Source organism: Balaenoptera borealis (genome assembly GCF_965194805.1).
Source record: "Balaenoptera borealis genome assembly, chromosome: X".
In the NCBI taxonomy this organism is placed as follows: domain Eukaryota; kingdom Metazoa; phylum Chordata; class Mammalia; order Artiodactyla; family Balaenopteridae; genus Balaenoptera; species Balaenoptera borealis.
The window spans coordinates 76,887,466-76,912,196 of NC_138881.1; the positions used below are offsets into that span (position 1 = coordinate 76,887,466).

Below are 24,731 nucleotides of genomic sequence, written 5' to 3' on the forward strand. Positions count from 1 at the left end.
ATAAAATAAATAAGCTACAAAGATATATTGTGCAACATAGGGAATACAGCCAATATTTTATGACTATAAATGGGGTATAACCTTTAAGAATTATGAATTATTATGTTGTACACCTGTACAATATAATATTGTATATCAACTATATCTCAACGAAAAACATAAAAAAGAAAAAAAAATGCCCTTGCTCCATGGTACTGTAAATTTAATATAAAGCATGTATATGAAAAATAATTGTTAGCTATATATTATGCTATTATACTTTCACTGTTTTACCCTTGGAAAAAATATTTTCATTTTTCTGAATTTTCACCAGTTTATCTTTAAGTTTTGTGTGACATGCTTGTAAAAACACAAGATTATTAATAGGAATCTAAAATTAGAATAGCACAAGCTTATTTCTTAAATTGAAGTAGTACACAAAACTATGAAGTAATTTTTAATGGAAATATCTGAGTTGATGTTCGAGTTTTTCTACATCTTCTTCTTTATCAACAAGATATTTAGTAGATTTAATTAAACAGAAGGACAGTGATGTGTTTAAATTGTGTAAAATATGTGTGTTTTAGAGAAAAAAAAGATTGAGAGAGAATCCAAGCCTTCAACAAGTGGCAATATTTACTTCCAAGTCAATGCAGTGTATTAGCAGAATTTTCACTGTCAAAGAAGTTAGTTGACAAGGTGCTCATGAGATTTTTACACCCCTTAGGTATTTCATAGCAATCTTACAGAATATTTGACCTTTAATAAGTAAACTGCTTGCAAGGATTCAAGCCAAATATATCTAGATTCTGAAGTACCAAGAGAATCTAAAAGTGGCTGTTATAATGTATATGGATCTCAGAACATAATCTAAAAGTTATTTTTCCTGTAAAAATATTATATATTTTTAAAAACAGCACATCAGTATTATTTGATCAGGTGACCAATTGACTGGATACAAGAAACTTGGAAATTAATTTAAGGTGCTAACTATCACACGGACAAAATAAAAAACATTAAATCAACCATTGTATAGAATAATTTAGGAAAATTGTGTAGCTTTCCAGGAAAATTCCTATGAAATTTAATTACCTGTTCATAAATATGTGACTCTGATAAGTCTTGCCTATATTTCAGATTTAACTATATTCATACCTGAAGTCAGATATACTTCATCTTTCCCTGATATTCCAATATTAGAAGAATCTAAGTGGAATTCATAATCATGCATGTAATGAAATAGGTGGTCTATAAATCTCAGCTGCTTTCAGCTGACAAAGCTGAGACATTTCCCCTCCACTGTCCATCAGAGCTATTTCTATTCCAGACCCTTTTTATTCATTAGAGATGGTAATACATAATAATATTTTTGCCATAAAATAACAACCTCATGATTCGTCAGTTACAGCAACAACAACAGAGCTTCATTGTTAGAGTTAGCTCTTGTGAACACATAGCCTGTGTGTTTGAATGCAGAACATGTGCAGCACTGAATGTATTACCTGTCACAACAGTTCCTCAGACTGGATAAATTATATCCCTCAGTTAAGTAGTACAAAGGTAATTCTGTTGCCATATATCGTGCCAAGGAACTACTGCTGTGACAGGGTACATTATCTATGATGTGTGTCTGTGTGATGCCCCTTTTCTTCTTCCTCTAAGAGATTGCATCCCTACAAAGTTTGTGGTATTCCAATATAAAGACTCTGCCAGAGCTAAAGGTACCATTCCAAATTCAAGTAGGATTCCATTGCAATTATTAAAAAGTCATATTTTATAAATGTACCCTAATCCTCATAACCAGCTCATGCAGGGCTTGGAGCAAATAATAATAATAATAATAATAAGCTTTAATTATCAAGAGGAAGAAAAGTGTTTTTTAAATTATATAAAGCAACAAATATATTCCCAATATATTGGGAATTCACTTTTATTTACATTTTAAAATTATACTATTTGAAAATTTCACTTGTTCTGTTGTGGACTGTTTTCTGGAGAAATAAGAAAAAGAAATAACCAAATAACCATTGCCATCAAGCCATATATTAGGCCACATAAATATGGAGATATAATTACAAATAACAAGGCCACTGAAGCATACCGCGGAAGTCCTTCTCAAGCCTTATCGTTTCAGTAGGTTAAATAGGTAAATAAATACAATAATATAACCTTCTATATGTTCTGGAGGAAGACAACATAGGAAACATTTATTGTAGGAAGGAGGAATAGCAAGCAAGGGCATCTCTAAATGCATTCAGATGAATAAAAATATTGTAAAATGACTATTTTAATTTATAAAATCCTGTGTCTGAACCCTCTCAAGAGACTAGGTTCTAGACATAATAGTCCCCTTGCCAACTGCAGCTACTCAGTGTTTCACAGTGTCTCCAGAAAGATGCTTAACATGAATTATAGAAAGGTTAAAAAATGAATAGGATATTAATAATCTTAGGGGTATTTTAAAATTATTTTTCTTCATAATAACTAAACACAGACATATTAAATTAGCACCATAAACTTGGTGTCCTTAATGTTGGTGGTGGCTTTTCTAACTTTAGCACTAGCCAAACTGACCAGTGTTCCTGCTCAATTTAACAATTATTTTTAATTATATGATGGAAAAATTGTACATAAACCTTCTGCATTGTGCCAGTGATGCAAAGATGGAAATAGAGAACATAGGTATCTAGTTATTGCTATTCTAACATTTTAATACATAGCCTTTTCTTTGTTATATATCCAAAATGAGATGTTACAATGCTACTGTTTTCTAAAGTTGGAGCTTAATATGGATCTTTGAAAAAATTTTGGTATGTATAGAGTACCTTAATCAAAAAGCACCTTTTAATGTTCTTTTGATGATCTGATCACCTTATTTCCAGTGTGGGGGATTCCCCACAGACAACACCAAGCAATTTTGGGGATACCAGCTAGGTGTCCTACAATTTAACTCATTTCTGACACTGTCTACCCAAAGATAGCATCAGATTCCACAGATTAATGGCTCAGTCCTGCATACTAGTCCCCAACCCCTCATACCCCAGTCACAAGCCCAGGCTGTTACCTGTGCTTCTGAACAACCAGCTACAAATTGGCAGTTTGTGACCCCTCCATGAATTTAAAGCACCAGTCGCAAGTCCAGGTTGTTACCTGTGTTTCTGACCAACTAGCTATAAATCAGAGGTTCCCATGACCTCCTCCTCTGGTTTGGTTAATTTGCTAGAGTGTCTCACAGAACTCAGAGAAAGCTTTTACTTACTAGATCACCAGTTTATTGTAAAAGGATATAACACAGGAACAGTCAAATGGAAAAAAATGCATAGGGCAAGGTATGTGCCCTCTCCCACATCTCCACAAGTGTTTACCAACCCTCTGCCCAACACTTTCTCGCCCCAAATACATCTTGTTGTAACTATTCAATAATTTTAGCACCCAGAAAACATCTAAACATCTCAGAAAACAGCAGATGGAACTGAAATTAACTGCAACTGTCAGTTTATATTGTGTCCTAGAAACTGTCATCCTCACACATAAAATAATGTAATCAAGCATGAAAAACAAACTCTAGTACCCATGCCTGCCTGAGATAGTAGGCTTAGATTCTTATGTACCAGATAATTTATTTAATTCAACGTGATCCAGAGAATAAAGAAATGTAGGTTAGGGAAGATCCCATCTCACTACACCAGAAACTAGATGTGCTAGTCAAGGTGCTCTGAGAATCTGCCTTCAAATTGGTATATATGTATAATAAATTTAATAGGAGAAATGCCTGTGGAAGAAAATTGGGAGAAACCTGCAGGAGGCTGGGAATGCTGTCAGACTGTGATGCAGGTACTCAAGGCATGACTTGGAGTCCTCATTGCCTTGTGGACCAAGGGAAGGAAGGAAAGAAGCTTAGGTAAAAGTGTCTTAGACTGCAGTGAATTCTAAAGGAAGATCAGCAAGGTGAACAGGGAATGCTAGAGGCAAATTTGCCTGTCAGATGAGTCCCCTATTACCCAGGAACAAGACATTCTTAATGTAGTGTTTGCTGGGAGTGACCCATGGAAAGCATGGCCTCAGTGCAAACTCAGCAGTGGATTTCAGTGCAGCAACGGACCCTTAGTACATTACAATTTTTGCATGAGGAGCACTCTGATGGTCACTGAACTTACAATGGGTCTGGCAGGAGTACACAACTTAGCCTCCTGTTGTAGATCTAAGGAGGAGATATGAACACAGTGATGGGAAATGTCATAACCTATATCTCATTAATTAAATTAATTAATTAGTAATAAATATCCTGATGGATTTTTCCAGTTAAAGCAATGAAAATCTTGGTGATAATTATATTATTTGTATATTATGATTTCTACAAAATTATTCTCTTGCTGGAGAATAACTTTCCTTTGCCATGCATTTTTTTAGATAGTCAATTTCATTCATCTATGATGGTTAAGAGAAGATATTAAGGGTGAAAACACTCCTGTCAACAGAATTAAGTTGTCCTAGGAGTCTCCTGGCTCATTTCAGTTTTAATTATTATATATTGTATTATATATTATATAACATATATTGTATATGCATAATATTTTTATTTATAAGAGGATATATCTCCTCTATTTCAAACTCCTACTTTTTGTCTTTTCCTTGTAATTTCCTTTGCTTCCAAAGGGAAATGTATTATGTTTGGAAGTAAAGTACTGAACACCTTATCCTCTGCCTCCACCACTTAAATGACGCTAATGTCAAAAAGCCAAAACATTTAGTAAAAGGGATCATTTATGTCCCCACGGCATCTTTGTTCTCTGATGCTTTAAAACTATATATAGCGCTAATGATCACAAGAGGATATAAGGATTAAGTTTGGAAAATACTTTTGACTAACATAAAAGCTTGGATAAACTGATTTCCTGGAGTAACATTCTGAAGTAGCATAAGATGATTTGGAATATTTTATTGGAGTACAAAATTTCACAATCATGTTTTTTTCTCTAAGATCGCCAGAGGCTTAACCTCAGCATTATGAATTATTTGTAATAAAAAGATTAACTTTACTGGAAACAAAATTTAGTTTCCAGTATGCGTCGCTGAAGCAGTAATTTATTAGATGATAAAATATACAACAGAAGAGTGGATAGAGAAGAAATGGTTTAAGGAAAGGAGAATAAAGAGCAAGACTTTTATGATAACATGTTCAAAAAGCAAATATTTGTTGAAGATCATTTATTTTATATACTATAATAGCTCCCTTCAAACAATTCCTTTCGCAAACTGTTGATGGAATCACATGCAGTATTGTTAGTACACTGTTCTGACAGTCTCTTACACCTTCATATGTTTGAGGGAGGGTAGTTTTAGTTTTTCTAATTGTTGTTAGTTTTGTAATTGTTGTAAATTAACTAATAGGAGATTAAGATTAAGTAAATTAACTAATAGGTGATTATGATAAAAGAACATATTATTACATTTCTCCTCACCTAATAAATTTATCTCATATTAGTCTACTATCATATTTATAGTTATTACTGTGTACTCTGTCTCTATTTCTGCAAACTATATCTACTATACAGTTTCCACAGGGAAATACGAGTAAAATTTCATTATGAGGTTAAGGTTTTATTTCTTGGACATCTACCAAAAACCCTCCTTCTTAGAATTTATATTCATGGATTTGACATTGGCCAGAGCTTTGTTTTCAACATTAAAGATTCTTGATCTTGATTTTGTTTTCAGACGACAAAGAGTAAATACACTCTTCTGGGTAACATTCCATTATGTAAGTACATAGAGATGTATGTCTCAAATTGAGATGATTTATTCATTTAAAATAAAAAAAATATATAACACAGACCAAAATAGTCAAATTGCATGAATAGCACATGCTCTTCCTGTAGAAATACCCACATGAAAAGCCAATATGTCATAAGAATGTTGCCTTTTTTGAGCACAGACTCTCAACAAGACAAGTTAGATTGAGGTATGACCCAGAAGAGACATGTCTACATAAGCAGACTTTGTTCTGACCTTTTACCCACTTTGATGGATTCAGCACTTTGCCACATGTCCAAAGTTGATACACTTCCCATTGCATTAACAAGACAAATATTTTAAGAACATTTTATGAGGAAACAGTTTAATAAAAAGTTTTATGTCATAAACAAAATGGTAAAAATTTACAAAATCCTCCTTAAAAAAGTCTTGCCTTTTCCTCCAAAGTTAAGGATCCTCATTTCTCCTCCTCTTTTTTTTTATTTCACATAAAAAACTGGTATCTCTGAGATACCAGTTTATATTCCAAAATAATTTTGTTCCTAGCTTCTGTTAGCACTCTCAGCAAAACAGAAGCCTAGTAATTTTCCCTATAGTTAGATCTTCAATTATTTCTCAGATATGCCTCTTGGGGTTTCTAAGTTCATCTAGCCACAAAGGACTCAAATATGCAATGTTATTCAACTAAAATTGCCTGACTTATATCTCCACAATTCTTCTTTTGAATAGGACCAAAAAAGTACTCAGACTCTATTATTGGCCCCAAGTCCTTCTTTGGAATGCAGTTCATTGGACACTGTCACCATTAGTCTCTGTACCTTTCTTTTTTCTTTGCTCTCATCCCTATATTAATTGAAATTCATCTTCTTTAAATATGTTAATAAAGATAGAAAAATGATAGCTGATATTCATTTTCAGATGTTGGAAAGTGCTTTATAGGCTTGACACTCACAGGTATATTTCATTCTTACAACAACCCCATGAACACTATTGTTACTTTATATATATAACTAACACGAGGTACAGAGAAGATAATTAATTTGGCCAAGGTCACACACCTATTAAATAATCTTTTGGGAAGTTATAATCAGGAGAGTGTAATTTCATAGCAAAGACTCCTAAAAAGAAGTTAGATCTTCTCTTTTAATCCTGTGGATCGATGTTGTAGAAAATCAAACTAATTATTCAGATCAGCAGGGTTTCATGTGCCCTTCATTCTGTGTATTTGAACAAATACGTTATTACTTTATGTACAGTATTATATATGCTAAATGTGTACATGTCATAGGCTGTTTATGTTGCAATTTATGCTGATATAATTCTCTCAGAATTATAACAATCATTGTTAGGTACTGAGAGTTTATCCATTCTCACTTTATAGTGGTTAGTGTGATATGAACTAAACATAATCAAATGTGATTGTAACTTCTGTTTGAGGAGGAGATCTCTCTCTTAGTCTTTCTACCTTTATCTTCCTCAAGAATAGGTATCTACTTCTGTGTTTTGGGTCTAACAATATCTCCCTCTATTCTAGCCTGAGGGGTAATAGTTTAAGATTAGTTATTTTTCAGAAAGAGAATATTGTTTACAAAATTTTCTTCCTCTTTAAATTTACTACCAGTTCTGTTAGCATTTTCTCAGGAAAACATTTACAACATATATTTTTATGGAAAATATCATTTTAAATAATATCAGCCCCAACACATATTTACAGAATACAGGACATTAAAGTACTTGAGCAATTCCAGATCAACCTTGGCCAAACAGGCCTAGGTTCTTAAAGAACAGAATGCATGACTCCTCTTTATTATCATTGATGATGAAATGTGGAAACAATTCTTAAAGATTTGTTTGACAATAATGTTACTTAAAGATAACTGTTTTAGAAGCATGTGGATATTACTGTATAGTCTAAGATACCTCTAAAAATAGCATTTCTTTTGCATCCACTGGTAATTTAATTTTTCCATTTCAAACAATGGTTTTCATGAAGGCAATAAAGTGATATACAATTAACAGCAGTTTATTTGCACTGTTGTAGTATTATACAAGGTGCAAATGACAGAACAAAGTGTCTAAAACTCTATTTAAAAATGTCATCTTGATTTTATTTAGTTATAAGTATACAATTTTAAAACCTAACTGCCTTTTGTGAATAAAAATATTTTCAGTTAACTTTTTACAAAAAAAAATTCACTCAAGATTAAATAAGCAGGTGTGTTTCCAAAATGGCGGCAGCGATGGATGTGGATACCTCGAGCGGCACGAACAGCGTCGTGGGCAAGAAGCGCTTTGAAGTGAAAAAGTGGAATGCGGTAGCCCTCTGCGCCTGGGATATTGTGGTTGATAACTGTGCCATCTGCCGGAACCACATTATGGATCTTTGCATAGAGTGTCAAGCCAACCAAGCGTCTGGTACTTCCGAAGAGTGCACTGTTGCGTGGGGAGTCTGTAACCATGCTTTTCACTTCCACTGCATCTCCCGCTGGCTCAAAACACGGCAGGTGTGTCCATTGGACAATAGAGAGTGGGAATACCAAAAGTATGGACACTAGAAAAAGAGAATACTTCCATCAAGCTCAACTCTTTCATTAGTCATTTAATGACTTGCCCTCCTGTTACTTAATTATAAATTAGTCAGAATCGTGTTTTTTCTGCTCTGTCTTTTCAGTTTGCTATTCCTGCATCCATATTGTATTCTGTGTCAAATAAAATCCAGTTGGATTCTAACAACAACAACAACAACAATAAAAAAGATTAAATAAGCACATATTCATGGCTAATTTATTTAATTATGTGTGTGTGACTTTCCAATAAGCAATAAATTTATTTATGTTAGTTAACATGAAAAATTATAAATATATAATTTCTATACAGGCAGTTCCCAATTTATATAAAGATTATAAATATGAACAGACATTTGGAAGATAGCCATCACATAATTATTTTATGATAAGCATTGAAGTAATTACTAGGAAAAATATAAAGTGCTACTGATCCTATTAGAAAAGGCTACAATAATTACATATCAGTAACCTGATAAAATTACATGTATGAAAACTTTTTTTAGAGTCAGAAGCTGGAGGTGCTTATTTTGCAAGTAATAGGCTTTGGATGAGTGAAGAATGCTTCCTTATGTTTGTAATTTGAGGAATATGTTGCTTTGATATGCATTAGGATATACCACCCAATTCTTATCCCTATGCATGGCATATATGGTAGAGATGGTGGAGCACCAGCAGAATATTAGAACCAGTATATGTTAAGTACAAACTTGTCCAAACAATTCACTTTATTAATGATGTAAAGACCTGTGGCTTTCTAAAAGTTACAGACTTGTAAGATTATGATTAGAAAATAAGAAATATTAGAGCAAAATATGATCCTCTAAAACTAAAATTCCTATTTAGTTTGGGCTCCAAGCCAAGGTCTTAATCTTTGGAACAGATTCGTATACAGCCTGGAGTTAGAACTGTTAACAACTCTTGGCAGTTGTGTTACACATAATATAGACCAGAAATTATTTAGACAACAAATGAGAACCCTAAAGAGTATTTGGTCAAACTTTTCCTAAAGTCATAACTAATTTTTCAAATAATAGATAAAACACAAAATTATTGTTATTTGTTAAGTAGATGAGATATCCAGAAAATTGTTTGAATATTTCATTCCACATGACTATGTCATCATAATATAGCCACAACCATCAAACATTAAAGGGTTGTATGATTTTGAAACACTATAACCTCTACTAAAATAAAAGGAGATGCATGCTTTGTCAATAAATGTTTACTGGGTATTATAGTAATAATATTAAATATGTTAAACCATATGAAATTGCCAATAATTAACATCATTTGAACTACATAAATAGCAATTTCATATGGCTCAACATAATACAAGCCATGGGCAAATTTTCATAGAATAGTTGCAATTTCTATCCAAATAACGATTTTCATTTTCTATCACTTGTTCCAGTTGCAGGTACACACAACTGGATATTTCTGTTGGAGAAAACTTGAAAAAGCTTTGCCTCATAGTAATTGCTAGTGTGTATGTATGTGTGTGTGTGTGCATATATGTGTATGTGTGTTTTTATGTGCATATGTGGCAGGTATTGTGTTTTCTAAAGGGCTCTGAAATCAAAAATATTCTGAGATGATACGACTGGCAACCTGACTCTGAATGGGTTTGCAATAGTACATGGTTATTTCACTCACTGGAAGTGATTTTTTGTTTCTGCAGTACTACATGAAAAAAAAAGTGCTGGCATGAAATGCTGACTGGAAGACAAATATAGGATCATTTGCATTTGAAATTTGGAAGTGTTAGCAACTGAAACTTGTGCATATGGTGAAATTACTCTTGCTATACTTTATTTTTGAATAAAATATTATGTGTTCATTTGCCTATATTTTTTTAAAATAAATTCAACACAATATACTCACAAAAATTAATTTTGCATTTATTTATTTTGCATGAGAAGACAGATCCAAAAAAAATTGCTATGATTTATTCAAAGAGTATTCTGAATATATTCTCTTCTAGGAGTTTTATGGTTTCAGGTCTTACATTTAGGTTTTTAATCCATTTTGAGTTTATTTTTGTATACAGTGTGAGGAAATGTTCTAATCTCATTGATTTACATGTAGCTGTCCAGTTTCCATAGCACCACTTATTGAAGAGATTGTCTTTTCTTCATTGTATATTCTTGCCTCCTTTGTTGAAGATTAATTGACTGTAGGTATGTGAGTTTATTTCTGGGCTCTCTATTCTGTTCCACTGTTCTATGTCTGTTTTTGTGCCAATACCATGTTAGTTTGATTACTGTAGCTTTGTGGTAAGGTCTGAAGCCTGGGATGGTGTTATCTCAGGCTTTGCTCTTTTTTTCTCGAGATTGTTTTGGCAATTTAGGTCTTTTGTGGTTCTATATAAATTTTAGGATTATTGGTTCTAGTTCTCTGAAAAATGTCATGGGTATTTTGATAGGGATTGCATTAAATCTGTAGATTGCTTTGGGTAGTATGGACATTTAAAATATATTAATTCTTCCAATCCAAAAGGACAGGATATCTTTCCATGTCTTTGTAGCATATTCCATTTCCTTCATCAAAGTTTTATAGCTCTCAGAGTATAGACCTTTCACCTCATGGTTAAGTTTATTACTAGGTAACTTATTCTTTTTGGTGTGAATTTAAACAGGATTGGGTTTTTACTTTCTCTTTCTGATAGTTCATTATTAATGTGTAGAAAAGCAACATATTTCTGTATATTAATGTTGTATCCTACAAAATTGCTGAATTTAATTATTAGTTCTAATAGTTTAGGGTTTCCTATATAAAGTATCATATCATCTTCATATAGTGACATTTAACTTCTACCCTTCCAAATTTGATGCCATTTATTTCTTTTTCTTGTGTGATTGCTATGGCTAGGACTTCCAATATTTTGTTAAGTAGAAGTGGTGAGAGTGGGCATCCTATTCATGTTCCTGAATTTAGAGGAAAGGCTTTCTGCTTTTCATCATTAAGTATGATGTTAGCTGTGGGCTTGTCATAAATGGCCTTCATTATGTCAAAATATGTTTCATCTATACCCACTTTGATGAGAGTTATTATCACAAATGTATGTTGAATTTTTTCAAATGTTTTCCTGCCTCATTTGAAATTATCATGTGATTTTTATCCTTCTTTTTGTTAATGTGGTATATTCCACATTGTTTGATTTGTGAATATTGAACCATCCTTGCATCCCTGGAGTAAATCCAACTTGATCACTGTGTATGATGCCTTTTCTATATTGTTGCATTAGTTTGCTCATATTTTCTTTAGAATTCTTGCATCTATATTTATCAGAGATATTGGCCTGTAATTTTCTTTGTTTGTAGTATATTTTTCTGGATTTGGTATCAGGGTAATTGTGGCCTCATAGAATGAATTTGGGAGTGTTTCAGCCTATTCAATTTTGGGGAATAGTTTGAGAAGGATAGGTATTAACTCTTTGTATGTTTGGTAGAATTCCCAAGTGAGGCTTCCAGTCCTGGACTTTTGTCTGGTGTGAGATTTTTGTTTGTTTGTTTGTTTTACAAATTCCATTTCAGTAATAGCAATGTTCAAATTGTCTATTTCTTCTTGATTCATCCTTGGCAGGATGTATTTGTCTAGAAATTTTTCGATTTCTTCTAGGTTGTCCAATTTGTTGGCATAAAACTGTAAATAGTACTCTTTTATGATTTTTTTGTATCTCTCTAGGATTGGTTATTAATTCTCCTCTTTCTTATTTTGTTTATTTCTGTCCACTCTCTTTTCTTCTTGGTTAGCCTAGATAAAGGTTTATAAATTTATCTTTTCACAAAATTAGCTCTTGATTTCATTGATCTTTATTATTGTTTTTGTTTTTTTTTTAGTTTTAGTTTATGTATTTCCTCTCTGATCATTATTATTTCCTTCCTCCTGCTGACGTTGGGCATTGTTTGTTCTTCTTTTTCTAATTCCTTTACGTGCTGGGTTAGGTTGTTTATGTGAGATTTTTCTTGCCTCTTGAGGAAGGTCTGTACTACTATAAATTTCTCTCTTAGAACTGCTTTTTTTTTAGAATTAATAAGAGTTTAATAAAGTTCTGGAAACAAGTAAAAATAAATTTTATTTCTATACACCAGCAAAAATCAAAAACTATAGTAAAAAAAAAGTAACATTTATATGGCAACCAAAAATATAAGATACTATAATTAATTCCAACAGAAAATTTGCAAGAGTTTTATGGAGAAAATTAAAACTTTATTAGAAATCATTAATCTAAAAATACAGAATACATTCTTAGAATATCCCCAAATTGTTACATTCCATAAATTTTGGAAAATTCTGTTTCCATTTTAAATTGTCTCAAGGTGTTTTCTGATTTCCTTTGATTTCTTCATTTACTCATTGTTTTTTAGTAGCATTCTGTTTAGTCTCCATGTTTTTGTTCTCTTCCCATTTTTCTTTCTGTAATTGATTTGTAGTTTCATACCATTGTTCTCAGAAAAAAATGCTTGACATAATTTTTATCCTCTTAAATTTATTGAGACTTGTCTTGTGGCCTAGTGTATGATCTATCTTGGAGAATCTTCCATGTGCACTTGTAAAGAATATATATTCTGCTGTTTTTGGATAGAACGTCTTGTAGATATCTATAAAGTTCAAGTGGTATATTGTGTTATTTAAGACCACTGTTGCCTTATTGATTTTCTGTCTGGATGATCTGTCCCTTGGTGTCAGTGGGGTGTTAAAGTCCCCTACTATTGTTGTATTACTGTCAGTTTCTCCCTTTTTGTCTCTTAGTATTTCCTTTATATATTTAGGTACTTCCATATGAGGTGCATATATGTTAATGAATGTAATATCCTCTTCTTTTCCTGATCCCTTTATCATTATATATTGTTTTTCTTTGTCCTTTGTTATAGCCTTTGTTTTAAAGTCTATTTTGTCTAATATGAGTGTTGCTACCTCTGCTTTCTTGTAGTTTCCATTTGCATGAAATATTTTTTTTCCATCTCACTTTCAGTCTCTCTGTGTCTTTAGCTCTGAAGTGAGTCTCTTGTAGGTAGCCTATGGATGCATCCTGTATTTTTTATCCAATCAGACACTACATCTTCCAATTGCTGCATTTACTCAACAGACATGTAATTATTGATAGGTATATACTAATTGACATTTTGTTACTTGTTTTTTTGATTGTTTTTGTAGTTCTATTTTACTCATTTTTTCTTCTTGTTTCTTCCCTTGTGGTTTCATGATTTTCTTTAGTACTATGCATGCATTCCTTTTTTTTTTCAGTGTTTGTTTATCTCTTGTGGGTTTTTTACTTGTAGTTACCATGGGGTTCATATATGTTGACCCATACCTGTGTCTATTTGGTTTACAGGGGTAGTCATTTAAGTTCAACACAATCTAAAAGATCTATATTTTTACCCCCCTCACATTTTGTGCTTCTGATGTCATATTTTACATCTTCATGTTTATCCTCTGTTTATTGTAATTATAGTTTCTTTTATAGTTTTTGTCTTTTAACCTTCTTAACTTGCTTTTTAAGTGGTTGATAATAAGTCCTCACTATATATTTATCTTTCCTAGTGGGATTTCTACTTTCCTATAGGTTCTTACTTGTTTTTCACTTAGAAAAGACTGACCCTTTAACATTTCTTTTAGGGTTGGTTTAGTATTGATAATCTCTTCTAGTTTTTGCTTGTCAAGAAGTTCTTTATCTCTCATTCAATTCTAAATGTTAATATTGCTGGGTAGAATATCCTAGTTTGCAGGTTTTTCCCTTTCAACACTTTGAATATATCATGTCACTCCTTTCCGTCCCTCAAAGCTTCTGCAGAAAAATCAGCTGTTAGCCCAATGGAGTTCCTTTGTACATGGTTCTTTATTTTTCTCTTGCTGTCTTCAGAATTCTCTCTTTATCTGTCTTTTGTCATTTTAATTATGATGTGTCTTGGTGTGGATTTGTTTGTGTTCATCTTTTTGGGGAACCTTTGTGCTTCCTGAACCTAGATATATGTTTCTTTCTTCAGGTTTTGGAAGTTTTCAGTCATAATTTCCTCGAATACATTATCTATTCCCTTCTCCCACCCTTCTCCTTACAGAAGGCATATAATGCAAATATTGTTAAGCCAAATGCTATTCCAGAGATCTCTTAAACTGTTTTAATTTTTTTAATTTGCTTTTCTCTTTGCTAGTCTGATTGAGTGAATTCCATTATTCTACCTTCCATATCACATATGCATTCTTCTGAATCACTTCATATTCCTTCTAGTGTGTTTTTGTTGTTGTTTTAATTTCAGCTATTGAATTCTTCATCTCTGATTGGGTCTTTGTTTTGTATTTTCTAGTTCCTTGTTAAAATTCTCACACTGTACATCTATTCTTTTGCCTAATTCTGTTAACATTTTTTATTACCAATGCTTTGAATTCTTTAGTTGGTAAATTGTTTATTTTTCATTTTTTTTCAGAGGTTTTTCTCTTGCTCTTTCAATTGAGGGTAGTTCCTTTGATTTTTTATGTTGCTTAACTTTCTCTGTCTCTATGAGTTTAAGTGAAAGTGAAAGTGTTACCTATATAGTCTTGAAGATGTCTTCCTATATGTGAGCATACCTATACAGACTGCATGTACCCAATGCCTTTTGTGGGAGAGCTGGATTTCTTGTGGGCACAATTAACATTTTTACTAAGGGTATGCTGGCAGTTATCACCTTGGTAGGAGGTGGAGCTGAAAATGGAGGGCTAGATCAGGAGCCAGGTATGAGTCAGGACTTTCCCTCTGCCTCACTGACTGTCACTGCCCTATGGGGGTGGGGTCTGATCCCAAGTTGCTGGGCTCTATTCCTCTTAGGTGTGTGTTTTTCCTTCTCCCTGAACCAGAACATTTGCCCCAAAGGGGTGGAGTGCTGATGTTAGTGGGGCCCATGTGTGTTCTCAGCTCATATGGGCTGCAGGTGAAATTCTGAGATGTCTCTGGTGCACTGCCTCTGCAGGCCCCTGCAATTTCTTCCCTTGCTCTGCTCAGAGTCTCAGGTGTAAGTCTACTTTCTCCATCACAGCCAATCACTTCCATTAGCCTCCGTTGCCCTCACTTTATTGTGGAGCCACACCACATTGTAGGTGCTGCCCACATTTACTCTCAGCATGTACTGGGGGGTGAGCTGTGGTGGAGCAGCTGCTGCCAGGAATCTGGGCTGCTTCTGGTGTGCTGCTTGAGTAAGTGCCAACAATGTCTGTCACCACCCCACCTAGGCTCCACCCTGGGACCAGGTCACCTCTACATCCGAGAGTCGAGTCTTCTCCCCAGTCATGGCCAACCCAGATATAGTGCTGCATTCTGACAAGGATTGAGCAAGCCTGGAGTGTTTGCTCATATTGGACTCGGGGATGCTCTGAGGTGGTCATAGGAACCCCAGCAGCTCATAGAGTAGACATTTTTCCACCTTGCCTCAGGGGCAAGCCAGTGCACATGCACCCCTCATGAGTGGAGTCTAGTCTTCCCACAACCGTCCTGTTAGCCCAGTGACCCTCTAGCCAGCCAAAGGGCTTCATCTCCCTCATGTAGGGTCTCAGGACTGTGTTGCCCAATCTGTGGCTCTCACTGTTCACTCCCCATGGTGAGTGTCCACCCTTGTATTCAACCTTTGACTCTGAGTCCCCTCTTAGGGGCACAGGTCCTAATTCAATCATTTTTCTTCCCTTTCTACCCAATTACATATATATCTTTCTTACAACCTTGGTTTTATAGGAGTTCTCTCTCAATTTCCTGTCAGTTTTCAGTGAGAGTTGTTACACATGTGGGTGCATAATTCATGTGTTCATGTGGGGAGGTGAGCTCCACATCTTCTTACTCCATCATCTTGATTGATCTTCTATAACAGCTTTTCTTAATCCTAAATTATTTTTAACATAATGCTAAATTGCCTGACAACAGAAATAAAACAATATCAGATTTTTATAAATCCAGAGTGTCTTGGTACTCTACTAATCAGGATGCCAATGATTCACCATGAAGTCTTTCAGAAACAACATTAAATGAAATGTCTTCTACCCAGGAATAATGAATGCCAATTTGGTGTAAAATAAAAGAACAAGTTGACAAATGTCTAGAAATACCAAAAATGTGACCCATATATTCTTTCATACAAATTATAAACTACTTTGTATCATTCATGGAAGAGGTGACATATCCCTGAGTCTGCTACAGCTCTATTTTTTCTTGTACCAACATTTTTATTACCAGTACACACAACTCCTGAAAATGCCTTTGAGTGGCCAGAATCCTTTAATAACCTACACTTTTTAAGCCTCTTATAATATTCTTTTTTCCTATGAAATCTATTCACTATTTTTCTTTTTCCTATGTACATCAGGGTGTGTGTGTGTGTGTGTTTATTTTACTGTGGATCAATTTCAATAGGCTAGGCTTCCAATATAATCATTGTCCATCACATGTACAATTTATCTGAGGCACAAAGTTTTCCCAGTACATGAAAGTAAGAAGCACCATAGGAACTAAAGCAGAACAACTAATGCAAAGTGTTCTCCTTAGACTTCAGAAAGAATTATGATGTTGAAGTTTTATGCCGTAGACTATATAATAAGAGAAAGATTAAAACTCCTTTCTTGACTATTCCCGGTACTGTTAACACCTTGGCAGCTATTCCCTCTGTATACACTTAGCTGAGCAGAAGTAGTTGTGGCATCACTTGCTGTTACCATAGCAGTATGGTTAACGTAAAAATTTTATCTTTGCATTATATTAAAAACAAATAGGCCAGAAATTCCGTTACTAAAGTGTTAACTCTTTTAATAAACCTTAGTTTGGACAATCTGCCAACTAGGAGGTCACATCTTAAAGGTATTCAAAGACTGGTAATGGTATGAACATTGGGTATATTAGATAATTTCAATTTCACTTGCTTTAACATGTCAAATAGAAAAATAGAAAAAAAAAATAAATAAATGACTTAGATTTCTTCTATTTCCAGAAGAAGACATTTTGAGATTACACTGGCCATCATATAATTTGCATGCAGCACCACAGCATGGAATGAAAATACAAAAGCATGATAATGAGAATATATCAATAACAATAATAAAATATATTTTTAAAAATGTGCTATTCATATTCTCCATGTAGTGAATTTATTTCCTATCTTAGTCATCTATGGCAAGTAGCCAGAATATATTACAAAGTGCTTGATAACTAGTAGTACAATATATGCCATTGAAAAAATTACAAGAATTAACTTATTAGAGATCTCAACCATTATATTTTTCATCTGGTAACACACACACACACAACTTGACTTTGAAATGCACTATGAAAAAAGTGGTGTTTTAAAAGTTCAATCTGAAATAAGGACAAAACTAGTCTTTCTAGATGTCCATTAAACCCATGAATCTTAGCCCCTATGCTATCCTTTTATACAGATAAATTGACAACGATATATCATTGACAATAGTTCATTTTGGTTACCTTATTTATCCTGATCAGTGTCCGATGCTGATGACTGCAAAAACCAGAGGAAAAATCAATGGCTGTATTGGTTTTATATAATTTATTTTGGCTACTGAACACCTGTGAATATTTTGTATATGTTTTGGACATTTCTTAACTAATGAGGCTGAAACCACCTCCCACCCACCATGGAAGACAAAACCTAGATTTCTGAGCTTCCCTTTCAGGTAAGGCACAGATCTAAGACAAAAAGTTCACCATATTTTGCATAACAAAATAATAATATGAACAACTAGGCAGCAAATGGATTCAGTTAAGTCATGTATGGTAATATCTACAACCAGTTTCTGGCTTCAAAGTTTCTAGCCTTAATATCCATAGCCCATTAGTCTCTGTAACTTTATGGTAACAGTAATATCAACACCAGACCAGCTGAACAGTATCTTTCTGGGGATTTCCCTGGCTGCATAGCCTTTGAACATGTTTCTATCACTTTGTTGGAGAGTCTGTGAAGTTTTGTAATGTCCTTTAGTAAATTTATTTTTCTCCCTGAATGACTTTTTAAAAACTGTTATATTAGTGTCAGGTGTACAGCATTTTAATTTGACATCTGCATGCACTACAAAGTGATCATCATTACCAATCTAGTTACCATCCATCATCACACAGTTGACCTCCTTCACTGATTTCACTCACGCCCCCAACCCACTATCCCTCCAGTAACCACTAATCTGATCATTGTATCTATGAGTTTTTTGTTTGTTTTTTAATTTTTTTTTTTTAGATCCCACATATGAGTGAAATCATATGGCATTTGTCTTTCCCCTCTGACTCATTTCATTTAACATCATACCTTCAAGGTTCTTCTTTGTTGCTGAAAATGGTAGGATTTCATTATTTTTATGGCTGAACAGTATTCCATTGTGTATATATATACCACAACTTCTTTAGGTATTCATTCACTGATGGACACTTAGGTTGCCTCCATATCTGGAGAAGGAACATAGAAAGAAAAAAAGTCCATATCAAATTTACAGGAAAAATTTAGTAATGAGTTAGAAATAAATCCTTAATTACCCAATACTTCAGTCCTAAACAGAGAGTTATCTACCATGTGTCACAGACAACAGTTTTGTCCTTGATAGTAAAGTATTGCAGACTGACAGTGTTATTATACTGAATATCAAATCAATGTAATTCAAAGCCAAGACTGTCACGTTCCCTGACTTCAGACTATACTACAAAGCTAAAGTAATCAAGACAGTATGGTACTGGCACAAAAACAGAAATATAGATCAATGGAACAGGATAGAAAACACAGAGATAAACCCATGCACATATGGTCACTTTATCTTTGATAAAGGAGGCAAGAGTATACAATGGAGAAAAGGCAGCCTCTTCAATAAGTGGTGCTGGGAAAACTGGACAGCTACATGTAAAGGAATGATATTAGAACACTCCCTAACATCATACACAAAAATAAACTCAAAATGGATTAAAGATCTAAACGTAAGGCCAGACACTATAAAACCTTAGAGGAAAACATAGGCAGAACACTCTATGACATAAATCTCAGCCAGATCTTTTTTGACCCACCTCCTAGAGAAATGGAAATAAAAACAAAAATAAACAAATGGGACCTAATGAAACTTAAAAGTTTTGCACAGCAAAGGACACCATAAACAAATGAAAAGGCAACACTCAGGGTGGGAGAAAATATTTGCCAATGAAGCAACTGACAAAGGATTAATCTCCAAAATATACAAGCAGCACGTGCAGCTCAATAACAGAAAAACAAACAACCCAATCCAAAAATGGGCAGAAGACCTAAATAGACATTTCTCCAAAGAAGATATACAGGTTGCCAACAAACACATGAAAGGATGCTCAACATCATTAATCATTAGAGAAATGCAAATCAAAACTACAATGAAGTATCACCTCAAACCAGCCAGAATGGCCATCATCAAAAAATCTACAAACAATAAATGCTGGAGAGGGTGTGGAGAAAAGGGAACACTCTTGCACTGTTGGTGGGAATGTAAATTGATATAGCCACTATGGAGAACAATATAGAGGTTACTTAAAAGACTAAAAATAGAACTATCACATGACCCAGCAATCCCACTACTGGGCATATACCCTCAGAAAACCATAATTCAAAAAGAGACATGTACCAAAATGTTCATTGCAGCACTATTTACAATAGCCAGGACATGGAAGTAATCTAAGTGTCCATAGACAGATGAATGGATAAAGAAGATGTGGCACATATATACAATGGAATATTACTCAGCCATAAAAAGAAATGAAACTGAGTTATTTGTAGTGAGGTGGATGGACCTAGAGTCTGTCATACAGAGTGAAGTAAGTGAGAAAGAGTAAAACAAATACTGTATTCTAACACATATATATGGAATCTGAAAAAAAATATGGTTCTGAAGAACCTAGGGGCAGGACAGGAATAAAGATGCAGATGTAGAGAATGGACTTGAGCATACAGGGAGGGGGAAGGGTAAGCTGAGACGAAGTGAGAGAGTAGCATTGACATATATACACTACCAAATGTAAAACAGATAGCTAGTGGGAATCAGCTGCATAGCACAGGGAGATCAGCTCGTGCTTTGTGACCACCTAGAAGGGTGGGATAGGGAGGGTGGGTGGGAGATGCAAGAGGGAGGGGATATGGGGATATATGTATATGCATAGCTGATTCACTTTGTTATACAGCAGGAACTAACAAAACATTGTAAAACAATTATACTCCAATAGAGGTTAAAAAAAAGAAAATGAAAATACCCCCCCAAAGAAGTAAACCATGTTAGCAAAATGTGTATATATTTTCCAAGCATTATTAATCAAAGCATTAAATAGCAGCAATACTATTTATTATATCAGCAGGAAGCATATTCAATACTATTACTATCATTTCAGTGGAAGAGTCCTCTTATCAGTCATTCTCCCAAGTGCTTGCTTCAGAAGGAACAAATATGTAATATGGTACATTTCAAAAAAATGTGTTGAAATATATATACTTGCACACACACATATCAGATACATATATATGTTCTTTTTTGCTTTTGTTTGTTTTGACGTTAAAATCTTATTATTGTGGATAGAACGTTTTTAGAGCCTATAATAACTTACTCAGAAAATATACTGACTTAATTTTACACAATACAGTCTTCACTCAGTGAAAACATACAAATTAATAGAAAAATCATAATTGCAGGTGATACATATACAATTTATTTAAGAGAATATCCTATTCAATCCCTCTCAGGGACTCTTGAAGGTCTTATTTATTGACATATCTTGGTATATGTAATTTTAACTTGTTCTTACTTATTAATTTAAGCAAACTAGTAATTAGAAAGCCAGTTCAACATTATCAAATATTTATGGACACTCCCTATATGCAAAGCACCATGCTAGCTGCTGGAAATAAAAAGAATCACAGGACCTGTACCTAAGTTTTCTTTCTTTGAGAGGAGACCATAATTTAGAACTTCCATGATCTTATGCCAACTTCCTTGTACTTAATCCAAATGAATAAATTTTCTGTACAGAGTATATAACACTGACATACTTAAGATTTAGCTGCAAAGCCATAAAATTCTTTACATAGTCAAAATATTTCTATTTTCAGATTTATATTTTTTCTGGTAAACCTCAATTTTACAGATGAAATTTCATGCTGAATTCTCTTATGAGAAAGAAAACTAAACTAACACTTTGTTATATTTTCCAACCTGCCTGTTGATTTCTAATCACCACCAGTAATAATGCACTATCAACCAAGTGGGCAAAATTCTACATCCTTTAGCAATAGTTTCAGAAATGGCCATTAGCACTATCTCTTTACTTCTACTAATCATTGAAAAACTATAAATGAGCTATTTTTCAGGGTTAGCATGGACTGAGATATATTAAAATCAGAATGTGTGCACTTGGAACACGTGAGAAAAAATGTTTGGTTTCAATCAAGATGACCTTACTGAAAGCTTATTGATAACATGTTATTTCATATATGCCATTATAAGCTTAGTAAAATGATCAGTGCAACAGAAATAGCCAAAATGGTTGGAATCCAAGGAATCATTTCTTTAAGCAATAAAGTAAAAAGAAATATTGCAACAGGTAAAAAGAAATATAATTATCATAAATCTTCTTATTGTTTCCACTAAAATTTAGATCTAATTTTGACCATAGCAAAGGGTTCATTCTTGAATAAGTAATATGGCTTCATATCTTACTTGTATACAGTCATTCTTCAGATTCAAGAACAAAATTAGACTCTTCAATGTATTATGACAAAACAACATCTCCTCTTATTGCAAGTTTTGTTTAAGTTCCATTTTAAGGAAGGGGTAGTAAGTCTGAATTAATTTGATTAAAAAAAATTATTATGTAGCAGAGATCAGCTAATGTGAACCAAATAAATTCTTTTTTGGTTCTAAGGAAGAGAAGTTACTAAATTTTCTATTTACAAACCAACTGGAATCATAGGATCATGTACTTCTTGAGGTATGTATTTCTCACTCTATCATATTTACAGCAGTTCCTGAAAGTGGAAGTCCTGGAAATGCAACTTTAAGTATGCAAGTGTAACATTTGCTGTGAGGTCAATTGAGGTAGCGTGAAACCATCACCTTGTAACAGTATATCCAGCTTCTCTCATTTGCTTTACTTGGAGCAAGGAGTTTTTAACTTCTTTTTCTAAGCCTGAAGGGTCTACATAAGATATTCTCATTTCCAAGAAATGTTTCATGTATAATATTACTGGAACATAAATGCATTATCACCCTGCTTCTGAGAGGTTTTCAAATTTTACGATGTGACTGCAAGCAACAGAAAAGTTTTTCACTCACATTATTCCTGGTTTAAAAATCAATGAAAACATAGGTATGATAGGACAACTAGTAAGATGATATTACATTGATATTCCAAAATAAATGCTAAAAGGAAATACATGTAATAAAAAATGACAGGTTTATAAACTATATTCAGTCTTGTGTGTTCAAACTATATTATTATGTTTTGTGAAGTTAGCTTATCTTTGGATAAATATCCAAGATTTGAAAATCCAAAGATTAAATATTCCTGTATTTCATAGAGTTGTCACATTTTTAATCCAAAAGTAACTATCTTGATGATAATGGAGATTCTTTACTGAACTACAAATTTTATTTTATAAATAAAAGAGATAAACATGGTTTGAAAAGCTTTATCATAGAAAAAGAGATACATTTGCCTGCCATATCAGTAAACAAAGGATGTTGAAGCCATCAAACCGTCACATTACAGCCACCCTGATGGTGAGCCCCGAGGGAACTCAGGATAGAAACAATATGCCTGCCATCTAGCAGTCAGCCACTGTAGCCACCCCTGACAGTGCACCCTGGGGAGACTCAGGATGAAAAAGCACAGATACTGGCCCTAGATAGCTGATGTGCACATCAAAGGAATGATCTCAGTGAGCCCAAACTCTTGCTTCTTCCCATACATAGAAAAGCACTAAATCCCTTAACTTATCAGGTGTTCTGTAATTAACAGTAATTTTTGAAATTCTGACTACCTGGTCTTTTGGTGCAAAAACTCCTATGTATCCTGGCTCCTCCCTTACCTCTTCAAAGCAGTCTCTCAGAGCTATATGAGAGGCTGCGTCCTGGACTGAAGTCCTCAGTTTTGTCCTCCAAATAAAACATAATTCTCAACTTTTAAGTTGTACATTTTTTTCAGTTGACACATTCATCAATTCTGGCCATCTTCCTATAGGTAACTTATTAATCATTACAGAAAAAATTGTGCATAACTGTATGTGTGATATATAGTTATGTATATTTATGCTGTATATGTATGTTGTATTGTATTTTTGTGTGATTACACAGATGCAATTATATATACTGTCTTGCACTTTGCTTTTTTTCAGGTTATAATACACCAGAGACCTTTATCAAATAGTATTAAGAATCTATATTTTAATAGAGGAATGACATTTCATTGTATGAATGTATGATATCATATTTAATATATTAAATAGACTAAAATATATTAAATATATTAACCATTCCCATACTAATGATATTCAATTTGTTTTCATTTTTAGTTATTACATACAATACCTAATAAAAATGTATTGCATTCATCCAAATGATAGAAATGTAGGGATAAAGTGCTTATATTTATAAATTTCTGATAGATATTACCAAATTTTCATTCAAAATTTGCACCAAGAATTCCACTTCTGGCCTGAAGGTATAAGGAGCTTTGCTAACTGACTCCCCAGGAAAACTGGTGAAAATTGTTTATTTTTTTAAATCAAATATTTAAAGTTCCTGGAAATGGTTCTAAGGGCATACAGCAAAGAAAGAAATACTCATTCAAGAATATCCACTAAAATTTGGTACGAGTAACAAGAGTTTGCAGTATTGGAAGTACAGACTTCAAATACCACTATCTCCTTCCTACTTCCCAGCTCAGAACGATGGAAACTCCATTCCTTAATGGTGCAGGCAAGAATACATGGATCCCTCTATCCCCCAGTTCCCAGTTAGAGGGATATCTTGCCAGGAGAGACAGGGCATTGGCATTTCTAACCCTTATTTCAGATAACTGTTGCTGAAGTTAAGTTTTAGGAAACTTCGTTTGAGAGGTGGGTGCTTCTTTCTTCCAGCCTGCACTTTGTGGGACAATCTACTTTGGATGGAGCACTACTGAGAATGCTGGGGCCCTGATTTTCCTTACTCTGGATCATATAGTGGGAGTTCTATGTGAGGAGAGGTAAGTCAAGAAAAACTGAGGCTACTTGCTTCTTTCATTGAGCTCCAGATTCTAAAGCTAAGAGAAGCATTTTTTTTTTTTTAATTTTATAGCTACTTTATTTATTTATTTATTATTTATTTTTGGCTACGTTGGGTCTTCGGTTCGTGCGAGGGCTTTCTCTAGTTGCGGCAAGCGGGGGCCACTCTTCATCGCGGTGCGCGGGCCTTTCACTATCGCGGCCCCTCCCG

At 33.9% G+C, this 24,731-nt stretch overlaps 1 pseudogene across 1 annotated transcript; it reads left to right on the forward strand.

Annotated features, from left to right (window-relative positions):
* Positions 1–13: 13 nt before the first annotated feature.
* On the forward strand, positions 14–16,769 carry LOC309620766 (E3 ubiquitin-protein ligase RBX1 pseudogene; annotated as a pseudogene). Its single transcript has one exon. The product of its transcript is annotated as an E3 ubiquitin-protein ligase RBX1 pseudogene (transcript).
* Positions 16,770–24,731: the final 7,962 nt, after the last annotated feature.